Consider the following 14,653-nt stretch of genomic DNA (forward strand, 5'->3'; position numbering starts at 1 on the left):
TATGAATTAAAACAGACTTCCAATTTTACAATAGGATGACAAGTCTCAACAGCACTATTCAAATTTATGGATCGGATTTAAAAAATTTAAATTTTGTTTAATGTTTTCACACTTAAATATTAGAACTCTCAGAAATACAACTGACAAAAACTAATCTGTACACAGGCGGAGTAGGCTACTTTATTTTTCCAACAAGCACGACTATATCATGACAGCCATTCAAGTTTTCGCCACATACTTCAGTTATGACCCGTAATTTGCCTATGCCACAACACACCTCCAATAATTACCGGTATGAACACTGGCCCAGTTGACATTGTAATTCACTCTGTTTATCAGATGTGACACGCAACGTGCTGTGACTGACCACTGTTGTATCGTTACTTTCCATTGCCCGTGTCATTGTACTCATCCTAGGGTCTTTCCAATGGGGGCAGTTTTAAATTTACCCTGTGAAAATGAAGATTGTGTGAATGAGGAGTCCATGTACACATGTCATAAACAGAAATGAAATGTTTTATAGGCTGATTTCGTTTGGGAACAACCCTAACCTAACCCTTGTCCCTTCCCAATAATCACGAGAAGCTGGGGCCAGCATGATCAGATCTAGACTTCACTCTTCTCAACCTAACCTAACAAGACCTTACTTAACCTAACATGTTCTCCTTATCACAATGATGTTCAATAAACAGTATATTACATGTCTAGAACTAGAGTAGGCCCCTTCCCAACCTAACAGAACCTAACTAACCCAACCTAACAAGACTTTAACTAACCTGGCATGTGCCTCTTCACATCAATGATGCTCAATAAGCTATAATTATTGATATGTCTGAACTCAGAGTCACCCAACCTAACCTACCCTACCATAACCTAACCTAACATAACTTATCCTAACCTAATACTGTTCAATGAAATGGCGACCATACATAGTAGGTATTTTAAGCCAAGTATGAATGGAGATGAGTGTAGGACGAGTGGCGCGATCTTGTAGTCTTGTTAGTGACTACATTCTTCTATGAGTCTTGTATGTGGCCGACATTCCTTAGACACAGCTGTTAATTAATAGCCCATACAGCTAATGGCAACTAAGGGACCTACAGTACAGTTTATAGTGGAATCCGAACCTCATTTTTCTTTGGTATATACGAATTGGTCTAATTATCAGGATAGTACTGCGGATAGTCGTAGTACTCACTCGTGCGGATGTTAATCCACACCAGGGAGTATCGCATCCACAGTGCATGCCTATAAATATCCACAATTCGTGACCTCCTAGTAGTTGGATTACAGGACGACGCCACCCGTTCCCACCTCTAACTAGACCTAACCTAATCTTCCATCAACTATATTATTGAATATGGCACATTTTTAAAGTGGTCATATTTTTGAAAAGACCATACGAACCTATGACATTTCACCTTGAGCCAGTCACGCTACCGACTGAGCCACTGACATGCATGCATGGTGCAATGAAAAGCTACAATCAATGCACGTGCGGGGAAGTTCCAGTGGCTCAAGTTTCATAATCTTGACTCACTGAGGTTGCTACATGGATACTTTATGTTATCCTGTGCATGACTCATAGATTCATCGACGTTTCGTGTCCTCGACTTCCTTTGCATTGATTACTTTACTAGTAGTGGGAAAAAATTTATGTGGTTGAGTTTTACCATTGACTTGTTAGCCAATGGTTAAACGGAAGGAAAAATAATGTATCTTTATTTCATAATTTCAATAGAACAGTGAGTCGCTTCTTGGTATTCATAGGACGGACTTTGAATTCTTCTTTGAATACTTTGAACTATCAAGATTTTAAAATCATTGTGTCAAATAGTACGTATAAAAAAATAATGCATCGTACACTTCATGATTCAAAGTTACAGTAGCCTCTTAACGATTCAATAAAAATCAAAACACTTTTATCGAGAGTTTTCCATTATTGGATTAATACATGACTGTTGAGCGGGATACAATAATTTTCTAAGTAAATAGAAGCGTCAATAAATCTTCGCTGTATCAAGATTTGCTTTGACAAATCTAATACTGTAAAGATAAACTTTGAAATAAAAGAGAAATAAGCATCGTCACGTAAACGTCACGAACACATTAGAACAAGCTTCGAATCTTCCAATAAAATAAATAAGAAGTCCACTTACACTGTTCAAAGCCAATAACTCGACTGATATGAATACCAACTCAAATTAAAACCCATCGAAGGAAATAATACATCTTCATACTACGTATTATTTACTTCGATGTTAAAAACCACGAGAACACCAATGAAGAATATACCTGCAGTATGATAATATTGATGAGAAATACACTTGCAACGGACAATGTCAATGAGAAAATCTGGATCAGAAAGTCTTAAAATCAAATCAATGGAAAATAAAAAACCACCACTATAGATGAATCCATGCATGAGGGCTATGATCCATACCTTCGAGAATTTCAACGCGTGTAGAAGACTATGACTACAAGTTCCCTCGCCTCGAGATGTTGAACCTTAACTCATCCTGTTCTCCGCCCCTGGGCAGGTCGTGGACATCGCGTGTGGATGTCGAGGGTCGCCACGGGTCAGCATGGGAGAGACCCGGGGAAAGTGCTATGACAGTCTGATCGCCAAGAACTTTCGCTCATCGCTCCCACAGAGCCAATGATGTAATTCTGTTGCTGTTGGAATGCAACTTCTTACACTCACTACACTGTAGTCTTGCATTGTAAACATGTTTCGTACATAATTACCGATGTCAAATATATCCCATGATTCGACTTCTGTTTGGATTCCGAATCAGGCCACTAAAATAATCACACACCGGAGAATTACCACATCCAAACTCTTATTTGGATTTATTTTACTTCTTAAGATTTTTAGGTTAGTCAAACCATACTACATATTAATAGGCAAGCATGTTTCTTTATTTTTTTTTCTCAGCTCGTGTGCGTCGCAGGGAAAATCTACGCAAACTGTTAGAAAAATTGTTTTCTGTAGGTAGATGTGCAGAATCCCTTTATAAATTAAAAGAGGCTCAAAAATAATTACAAAAAAATAACATGGGCCTTAATGGGTTGCCATGTTGGTGACGAAATAACACAGAAATAGCCTATAGTTAGAAAATCGAAACAAATGGAATTCCAATAACATGTTTTATTAGAAGTCTGTACATTACATAATTCTTTGGTCGGAATCTTTACCACTGGATGATCTCTAGTTCTATTAAAAATATATGTCCATAGGAACCATGTCAAATTAATGTTCTGCATAGCCAAGTGGCAAAATTTCTCTCCTTGAAATCCTTTTAGTTGTGTAATCGAAATCGGGTATTTTGAACTCAAATACTTTTCATCATTGTTGTATTAATAGATTATGAATAAAAAGACTATGGTGGATATTATCACCAGTGTTTTGTTCAGTCTTTTACAGCAAAGAAATATCCCTGAGGTTTAAAAAAGTAAAGTACAAAAAAATAAAACTACTATATCACAATTCTTACAGAAAAAATTACGTTGTAAAAACTATTTAATGAACGAATCCAATTGAACAACTCATCTATAACGATATTATTTCACAAATCCACAATCTTCACTGAGCAATGCTTGGAGGCGAAGTCAGTTTGCAAATGAGGTATAAACAAAATATAGACAATGCCATGGAGTCGAGCCAATAGGAACAATACGAGTAACGCGGGCTGGCTAAACACGTTTGTGTGTGTGTATAGAACACGGACCCGCTAACATAGGTACACATGCACACACACACACACACACACACACACACCTGCAAGTGTTTACGTTTAACATCGCCACCTCCCTGTGTATATCTCCCGTTGTTTTGGCAACGGTTGATTAGAAATTATGATAATTGGCGGGTTCACTTCGCATAACTTGACATCAGGTCTGTTTACATTAACATCGCATTAGAGATGTGAGTTATACAACTGGGAGAAACTGTGGTAACTATTGGAAAACACTTTCCATCCTTTGGTCGTTTAACTTACAAATACCGTTGAACCATTTAAACGTGTATGTATGATTGTTAAAATTTATGAATGTTTTTTTGTTTACGTTCAACCTTCACATTTAATTACCAAGCATGCCATAATGCAACGGAAACAAGACGTGAAAATAAGTCAATGGGTCAGAGTATCTGCTTACAACTTGAAGCAAGTTTCTGGGCTTCAAAAACAAAAAGGGCATCTTTTCTTCAGGCCTACTTGGAGTAAACCACATTCGCAGGTTTTTCTTAAGAGAAATCATCGTAACTGTGTATAAGACTATGTGGCATAAAAAGAACGAAATACCTCTGATATACAAATAACAAATATATAAAATACAATTAATATGTTGAGACTAGTTTAAGATTTTACTATTTATAACCTAAAGAACACCGATAAACTTCAAGCGTGTTTCGCCTTCAGTGATTCTACAGTTTAATACTGCGAATTCATTAGTAACTACTTCTACTGTATGTTAAAAAAACAATTACAAAAGTTAATGTAAAAAAAAAAACATAACAATAATAATTTTCGATAATGATTTTAAAATACTATTGATTCATTACATTATGTACAATCTTCCAATGCTCCAGCAAAAACAATTGATCTTTTGTTAACTATATACACGTTAATTTAATTAAAGATTTTGTAAACTTAAGGGTGAAAATTTCCTTTCGAATCAGGAAAAACTAATTAACAACTAAAACTAAATAAATAACTAATTGGTAAATCCTTACACTTATGAGAGTACGGTTTTGACAATGACCGATTAATTTGAGAAATCAATCAGTACTCAATAACTTAAGGAGTTGACGAAAACACCTCATAGTAAAGATTAGATTATCTTTCTAATTCAAGGTGACTCAAATGACATGGGTAAACAAATATGAATAATCATTGCACAGCTTTAATGTTTAACACTTGAGTTTTATTAATCCTCTCAACCATTCCTCTAATTTTCTACAGAGTAGAGAATAACAATAAGGTTTATGATTGAGTAAAATTTCATTGTAATAACGATTGTAAGAGCAACATTATTTGTTTTTAATAAAAGTGGTCAAAATTATAAAGAAGTATATTTAATCAATGTTTTCACACCTCTACCGACTACAATGCCACCACGATATGGTCGATGCAATAGTTACAAAACACCCTATTTGTCGGATTACGTTGTGCAAACCGCTCTCCTGTTTTCTACAAGTCACTTCGCTCAATGAATTGTGCAACGCATTGTTGGGTCACGTGACCACTATTAGATGATCCGGCAACAAACGTATTACTACGCCAGATTGTCTAATAGGACATAGGAATGTCTTTTAATAATTAGGATGAACACATAAAGTGCTACTTCATAACAAACGTAAATGAAAAAAAAACACGTTGTATCAAACACTAAATCTAGAGTGCGATCTTATATTCTAAAACTTCCTCCCTTATTTAAACCTACTCTACAGCCTCCAATAATTTAGCGTGTCTTATACGAGCAATAGTTTATCATCAAATATTCTCTATATCTATTCCATGTTTATCGAAAATCTATTTTTCTTTGCACTGTCACTACTTGATTCATAGATTAAAGGCACTGTTATAGTTTTATCAAGCTTATGAGTCAGTTGAAGATAATTTGAAGATTTTTCATTTCACTGGTGCGTTATGTTAGTTCACTGTTTCCTTCGCTAATAAAAAATAGTGTTGTAATTAATTACAATTTACTGAATTTGTCTAATTCTTATTCTTTGGTTTCACAAAAGAAAATCAAAACCAAAGTTGCAAAATAAAATCCATCCTGTGACGAGAAACATTCAGTCAAGTCTCAATCAAACTTCACCAACGCTAAAACACACACAACATGCTTCATATGTTACAATTGGATGGCAAATCTACTTACACTATTAACAATCGATTATGAAACATGAATATATTTTTTAGTTGGTAGAAATCGTTTGAATACAAATTTTTCATTTTGGGAAATTTAAATGAAAGCATACCGGTAGAGTAAAAGAATTTCCTTCAACCAAAAGAAAAACGAATCAACTATAGACATACTAAAGAAAACGTGCTTATGGAATGGAGAACCCCAAAATTAATACGATTCTACTCAATATAAAACAAAACACCACGTGTACAGTACGAGACATATCCACAGAGGAGATCATAAGCCCAAAGTAAGTTCGATTCCACCATAGACGAGTTGCATCTACCATGTGCACAATGAGCACAACACCAAGCTCAAAACAAATAAAATTCCACTATAGACGATTATCTCCTTCCTATATTGTAGATCTTATATGATACGCCCAGAGGAAACCTTTAAGACCAAAGTAAGTAAAACTCCTGTATATACGAGCTACCACGTGACGTGTAAGGACAGATAGACTCAAAGTAAACACGATTTCAGTATAGACGAGTTGCATCTACCGTGTGCAAAGAGAGCACAACCTTAAGCTCAAATCAAATACAATTCTACTATAGACGAACCATACCTAACTTACTTCTTTTGTAGATCTACGATCAACGCCCAGAGGAAACCTCAGGACCAAAGTAAGTATAATCCCTGTATAGACAAGCTACCACGTGACGTGTAAGGACAGACTCAAAGTAAACACGATTTGAGTATAGACGAGTTATGGCTGCCACGTGTATAGAGAACAGACTCATTCACATTCACTACGCTCACTCGCTCACTACGTCTCCCCTCTGGACTTCACTATGGTACGATAATATGATAATGGCCGAGGCCAACGTCCACGGAAGGGCTTAGGGTGGCGCTGCACACGGCTCATTGTGTAATGCGAGAAGGGATAAAACAACTGTGTGAAAATTGTCCGAACTTATTCAATTCACACTTCAATACGAATTTAATTGCAGTGCTGGGATTAAGTTTAATTAAATTTGTTGGGGTCGAAAATTTCTATTCGTATTCCATTATCCTGCTTGCTTAATTGAATTAGTTGAGCTTTTTTATTTTTAGCACATTTTCCATGGGGAGAGGTTTTTGTGGGGGTTATGGAAAATGTTTACTTAAAATCCAATCATATTGAAATACGCTTATTCTACAGATTTGCTGCGTAGGTATTATCATTTTGTCTTAGTAAGGTTCGATTATTAATTTTTACCTAGATTTTGTTATTTCTGTGACACCAAAATCCAACACGTTCATGATGATAAACGTAGAATATACAATGATTTCCCCAAGCGAAGCTCGGTTCTCAAGTACTTTCCACATGTAGAGATGACACTGTATACTTTGTTTCAAAAACAATTTCAATGGATTAGGTCAAGTAAACGTTGCAGGGAACGGGTAGAGCTCAAATTGTTAAAAGACATAAACTTGGGTGGTAAAGTGACAAATATATTTCAACTAATTTAATAACCATATACAATTCACACATTTAGAATCCAAGAAAACACAAAATTTGCTGTACAAGTTTGCTCAATTAGTAGTTTGAATTTTACCCATCCGCTAAAATTAGGGGGAGTAGGTACTTGGAGAGAAATGTGAAACATAAATTACAAAAGTGGAATACACTAAGAGGGATTATTTACAAAGCGTTTCACATAAAGAAGGAAATTCGCGAGTACGAACATGAGTAGCTTATCCTCGGGGACGCGCTGTTAAGAAGATTACATTCATTATCTGTTGTGAAAATGTTAAACCGTTGCTTGTTTGGGTAAAGTCCAGACTGTCTTGGCTACCTAGATTGGAATTTTTATTAGTAGACAAAAATATTTATATAAATTAATACTAATAATTTTTAAATAGATTTTTTTCATCAGATTTGTTGACCAAAGAACCTTAAGCGGTTTATTGTGCATTAATTAAGATTTAAATAGTGAATAATATACTTTTGCATTGTTATCTATTAAACATGTATATTTAGAGTGGCGACACTCTTACAGTAGTACACTTTAAAACTAAAACGGTTCGGCAACTAAATTAATTTTATTATTACAATCTTAAATCTTAAACATTATTAATTTGTATCGATTTATCGTATATTTTTCAAACAGTTTAACTCTAACTTCTTACTTTTAGTCCAACAAGGGTTTATTCGCGAAAAATATCAATGGAACTACAATAATTTCCCAGTTTTGTGACACAAATGTTTAAATACATACTATTATTGAAACCTTTTGTGGAAGCAAAAAAATTCACGTTGGTTTCTCCCATGAAACCCCCTTTACTATACGAAACGCAATGTAATTATGAAAATATCAAAAGCACAACATTGTTGATAACTGTTTCCTTGCGCGTTTACCAACTAGGCCTGGAAAACATTTTAATACGCAAGTCTGCAAATGAAGATCGGAAAACAGCACAAACGTGTGTTGCCAAGTGGAGTTTAGTACTTTAAAACTCCATTTCAACTTTACACAACGTCTCATGGTAGTTCGAACCCTCTGTTTTCGCCCGGAATGAATATATTTGCACAATTAATAGGGTTGTTTTCGCCCTTTCTGACAGCTTTACGCTTCTTATCGCCTGGGTTGTTTATCTGGAGTTGCTACACATCTTGAGAGATTGTATCAATTGATGCGATTGTTTACGACAAAATGAGGGTAGACCAACAATAAAGTGTGATTACACATTTCAAAAGTTTCATTACCTATTATACCAATAAATATAAATGCTAAACCCTGTTTTGAAATATATTTGTAATGATAAATTTTGTTCAGAGAATAAGTAGTTTTGTTATTGTCACCCCTTTACATAGTACATGAAGAAAGTAGTGGGTATGTGTGTGGATGTGCAAGATACATACACCGAGGTCCGAGTTTAAGGAAATTTGGCATGTCACTAATCCAGGAGGTTTTTTTTTTCATTTTGATTTTAATGATGATTTTCCAATAAAGCCCCATAAAATCACGGAGGAATATTCAGGAAAATTACTTAAAAATGTTTAATTACGATTCAGTATGTTATGGACCTTTTAACGCTAACAATGCTGTAAGATTACGGTCCAAAAGACGATTTTGCAACTTTGTGAAGTGTAAGACTGCTATAATTTATTTCTTGTTCTACAAATTAAATATAAACATATTATCCTCCCTAAATCATGTTCATAAATAACTATTAAACCATATAAAACCCCTTTACAAACAAATCTACTACTAAAAATATTTAAGTATCCAGTTTTACCGTAGTGTACAAGGATAATAACCATTTATATTTAACACTCGCCTATTATAAAACGATTGCCGGGCTGGCGTCGATGGCTGGACGCCAATTCTACGTGTTTTCCCATAAAAGATGGCACACTGCCTCTAGGCGTCACACACTGTGGTGTTGTGGGATTATTTTTTACGTAAAAATAATATATCATACAATATTTAAATAATATACTGTATATTAAGTATACGAGCAATAAACCCGACTTGTTTCTGTTTTAATTTTAATTTATGCCTTTTTTCCTACGCTATGTGTTTGCTTCAATGCGTATTTTATCCTTAAAACAACGTGTGAAATGCTAACAAGAACTTTTGTTGAAAACCTGGCCTATCAGCAATCTGACACATACTTTCTCTCTTTGCTTGTCAACAAGCTTTTATAACGAGTAAGCAGTAGGAGTAGATGACTTTTTGTATGAAAAAATAATAGAGTAAAAACTGTTGAACGGTAATTTTGTTTAGAGTTAAAAGGACTATAACATACTGAATTTTAATCAAAATCGTTCGAGCCGTTTTTAGAGAAATAAAAAAAAAACTGGGAATTTTATGAATTACTATCCAGAAAACGAATTTCATCAAAATCGGTTCAAAGGTGTTTCCAATTCTCACACACAAAAATACAGACTTTTGAAAACCAGGACCAAAAACGGATATTCCCAAAACAAAAATATCCTAACAAACGAAAACAATACTTTCTCCATATAGGTATAGAAGGAGAAAGTAAAAAGTCATATATCCACATTTTCTACCTAAAGCAGAAGGTTATACCATTGACCTTTACCTCACAAATAACGTAACCGAAATAGCCATCTATAGGATTGTACAGTGTAGACATAAAACCCGCATTAGCAGGAAACAAGCAACTTGTTCTCGAACACGGTCACATTTCCCTTGGGATCAGGTTGACTACACAACGTCCTGAACTGAGTGATGCGTTTACATTTAAACGATTAAACCAAATAGATTCTATCCATCGATGTATAATAACTCTACATGGCGTTATTATACATCGATGATTCTATCAGTTACCTACTTTTTCGTGATGTAGGCCTATTGTTTGAGTGCCGGATTGTTAAGTTAGACAATTTAGTCATAATGTAATAAAATATGCGTAGACATAGTTTCTGGTGTTTTTCAGGATGGCGAAAACCGCTGAACTGGCTTGGATGAATTGTTACAGAGATTTGGATAAGTGACGTACAACATATGGACATTTCATGACATCTTTCCTCGGATTACACACTGTGAAGATGCAATGTGAAATGTTTATAAATGGGACCATAGACTATTGATAGGATACATTAATCTTTTACAACATTTTACGGCTGTATAATAATGTACGGGGTTGAATTTAGCTACCGTCAGTAGCCTATGCTAATGTCATAATGGAATGGTCTCTGGATCGTCTGAATTAACTATAGACGTTTAAATCGCCTAGTTACGTAAGGAGTTCGTCAGGGGATTGAAATAAAACTCCGTGAAGGATAAGCAAGAGATTCTAATCTGAAGATGTGCTCTATTTTATTATTGACAGGACGATACAGCTGAAGTCGTTGTTTAACTACCAAGGACCGTAACCAGAAAATCTAAACCTCTATATGCTAATTAAATGACTGATCGTTGTTAAAGTAGGTATGCAAATCGTCATCAAGCCAAACAGAAACTACTGTACAACTAATTATTTCAAACTACGGTACATGTTAATATAAACTATCAAATTATCGGAAACGAATACAGAAAATATTATTTCGACAGCAACCGGATGTACGAATATTTACAATACACAAAGCTAGAACAGGTGAAGAATTATTAAAGTGGAATTGTATTTTCTTAGCAAGCAAAATCAGATAAACTATTCTCTAATAAAGAAAACTGAAGGACCACGGTAGCCTATATAAAATTGTGGAAGTAATACATTCTGTGAGTGGCACGTTTTAAACTAGGTTTTAGTTGAATACAAAAAATGTTGGTTGCATCTAAACCATTGACTATATAACACTAATCTAAACCCGTCGTCACTAGTCGGTCACTAGTGCTGTATCAAAAAGTGAACAATCTCCAGGTATAAACACATCTTGTAGGCCCTACCATCGATATATGACTACAATAACTATAACTACGGGTTATATATCGATGGGCCCTACTACTCAAGATAGGCCTACAAGGGTTATTTCCTTTTCAATATTCCACTTCTATCCAGGGAATCCCTACGTGCAACAATAGGCCTGTGCGACGTGCGTAGCTGTAAAATTAATACCACCCGGCTACAGTTCCATTTTCCACAAGATCCAAAAGTCAACGACCCTAATATCCAAAGTCAATGGTGTGACCGTAGCAAATATTTATTTTATTCCAGTCCCAACTAAACAAACAAAAATCCACTGATATATTTACAATTACTTGGTTCACATTTAGATAAAGATGTTTCAACACAAAAAAGATTTCAAATTAAAAACGGCGAATGTTTTTTTAAGAATTTTGGCAGAATAAATACTTTATTTTTTAAGTCATTGATTACTTTCCCAACTATTCTTTTTAAACAAACTCAGGAATACATTCTGCTATATTTAACTTGTTCGTTATCTTATTTGCTTATTTGTTTTTACACTGACTCATTCATTGGTATTGTTGATATTTGATTACATATTATTCATCATGTTCAACTGATTTAAAAAAATGATGGGTAGTTTGTTTATTATATTAGCTATGGATGTAACATTAGTATTGTTTCAGATGTTTGCGAACTTAAATCATACCGTACCATAAAATCATATCTGTTATGCTAAGTTCCTAGATATTCTTGATTTCATCTTCAGATCTTCTTGCATTTGGAAAACATAATATAGACCTACCATTAATACAGTTTATTTCAAGTAGTTTAAGGTCATCAAGTAAACAAATATTTATAGGTATTAAAAAAAAAATAAAATAAAAACAAGTTAATCGATCTCGAACTCATTTCAATAAAATTTTCAAAATTATCAGTGTGGTATTCAATATAAAAGTCCCTAAACACGACGATTTAAAAAGAAAATGCCCTAGAATCCTATTAGTTTGCCTATTTCATGTTACAACACTCGCTTAAATACCGGTAATTGATTGATTGATTGAATTCCGATTGATACATACAATCAACGAGTAATAGAGAATATTGAATGGTATAATCCACCCGGGGGGGGGGGGGGGGGCTTTGATTGATTTAAACAACCATTAACAAAATTAACCATCTTGGACTTAATTCGGTGAATGGAGATATTTTTCATTGAATAACGCTTACAACTAATTGATGACTTAGTAATTGATATTAAATTTTTTCAATCACATTAAACCGGTGCCGTAAAGAGTTTTTCACGCTTATCATAAAGGTTGACTGAGAAATTGACCCTACCGAGTCAATATAATTTAAGACGATTTTTTTTTAATACAAATTCTTCTAACTGGCACACAAATGTTGCTAATCAGTGATCATATGATGAGTACGGAGAGACATAAACAAACATATAAAAAATACTCGTAGCTTAACATCTTCCCTCCCTCAAAACTCACATGTAAAATGATGTAATTTGATCCTAAAAATGCATCTAAATTTAAGGTAGAGATCACCTTGTTTGGGAATTTCTTGAATACAATTATTTACGATGTTAGACGTTAATACTTTCGAAGAAGTGTAGATAATACCGGTATACAATTTTATGTAAAAAAATAAAGTTCGTTATCTAAAATCTTAAAATGGTACTTATTTCCTAAACTATTATACAAACAATCGATGACCGTCGTGTAATTTATAAAATCTACAAAAACAATTCAAGCTCCAATCTTGACTTTAAAAACACACTTTCAACACTTCCTTATCCTATAAACCCTTGATAAATTCAAATTCACAAGAACATTCTATAGCCACACGCAGGAAAAACACCCGCCAACTATAAACAAACTTGATCCTACCTTAAAAATCCTCGTAACTCGTCTAATCCTCAATTACACATCCAACGGTTGCACTATCACCAACACTACACTAGTCTGGCCATTGTAATTGTCGTGAAAATACCATCCGCGGACACACACGGGCACAAACAACGTTATAAACAACAATTGTAAAAACAAAGAAGCGAGCGACGCTCCCTCTACTGGCACATACACTCGGACTCGACTGACGCGCTCTCGTCGGGCGGCGGCGGCGCGCACCATAATTATCGTATCGTACCAGAATTATTGTGGTATAATTGGGTATAATACGATAATTTTTCAAAGCAATTTACCGTGTTGAAACAAAAAGTTGTTTACATTAGGGTTAAATTTAGTGAGTTAGGGTGTTATTTACTTTGGATAAAAAAATGAAAACACAAAGCAAACTACCAATAAACGAATGCAGATATTTCAAGGTAAACATTTCGACAAATTACAGTGATTCGCTTTATCGGAAAAAATTTTGCATGTTTTGACAATTTTTGAAACTGATAATTTTTAGTTTTATTTTGGAAAATTAAATCATGTGCCTATATTTTTTTATTTAAAATAGAATATTTGACGATTGTCACTTTATTGTTAATGTATGTTTAATATTATCACCTATACAATTCTCCATTGATAAAAATATATTTCTAATTCAAAACAGAAATTAATCGAGTTTTAAATTAATAGCTAAATTATAGCCTATGGAGTACTGTATTTCAATGAGGATAATTTGGTTGGTAATTTTTAAATTTTTTAATACATACGCGCATATTGTAATTTAATTTAAAATCATATTACGTATCACCATTGTGAATATAACATCTTGTTGGCTTGTGTAGCTTTCTGAGTGAGCCAACCTGGTCTAGCAGTCAATTACGATCATATAGGTGCCATAATTTTGACAATTTCATACCATAACTTCCCCTGTTGGCTGGGAGGCTAGTTAGTGGCCTAGACCGGGTTCAGCCCCTATTCTCTGTATACACTAACTTGGCGTCTGGACCCTTGACTACCTGCGACCGGGCCGGGATCGTCCCTTGCTCGCTCACTTCTTGAGCAGCTGTTTTCTTAATTAGTCACCTAGTCGCACCCCCACTGCACTTATTACTTTTTTTTGCGGGGCGGAATTTTACATTTTTATCTGTACGAGCAAAAAGTCCATGAATAAATAAGTAAAATGATACCAAACTTGACCATATTCTTATTATGTTTGTTGAACCTACAGGCACAGACAATGGAATAAACATTAAAGTATTATATTGTCTGTGCTACAGGCTCTATATGTACAGTAGCTACTGAGGAATAGAAAATTTATTAGGAATAGAAATAAAACTGCAGAAATAAAACAATATCGTTATGTATGAATTATTATTAATTGAATCAGACGTGCACCGCGAATCTGCAAACACAAAAAAGGAATAGTGATTTATATATTTAAATTTCCTAATATTGTTAGGGGAATAAAGTTTAACAAGTAAAAACATGTAAAACGTGTTGAGGTTATGTAGTTTGTCACAACCTAATTCATATGT

The 14,653-nt window shown here is 34.4% G+C and overlaps 1 protein-coding gene across 2 annotated transcripts in view; it reads right to left on the reverse strand.

Moving 5' to 3' along the window:
- Positions 1–13,302, reverse strand: part of LOC128996749 (semaphorin-1A-like) — a 103,113-nt gene extending 89,811 nt beyond the window's left edge. For both annotated transcript variants that reach the window (XM_054422202.1, XM_054422201.1), the window contains exon 1: positions 13,113–13,302. The gene's annotated coding sequence lies outside the window, so the exon portion shown is untranslated. The remainder of the gene's footprint in view (positions 1–13,112) is intronic.
- Between the last annotated feature and the right edge of the window lie 1,351 nt (positions 13,303–14,653).

This window comes from Macrosteles quadrilineatus, unplaced genomic scaffold (assembly GCF_028750875.1).
Source record: "Macrosteles quadrilineatus isolate MER2022 unplaced genomic scaffold, UCM_ALF_1.0 Scaffold_6__1_contigs__length_79288215, whole genome shotgun sequence".
Classification (NCBI taxonomy): domain Eukaryota; kingdom Metazoa; phylum Arthropoda; class Insecta; order Hemiptera; family Cicadellidae; genus Macrosteles; species Macrosteles quadrilineatus.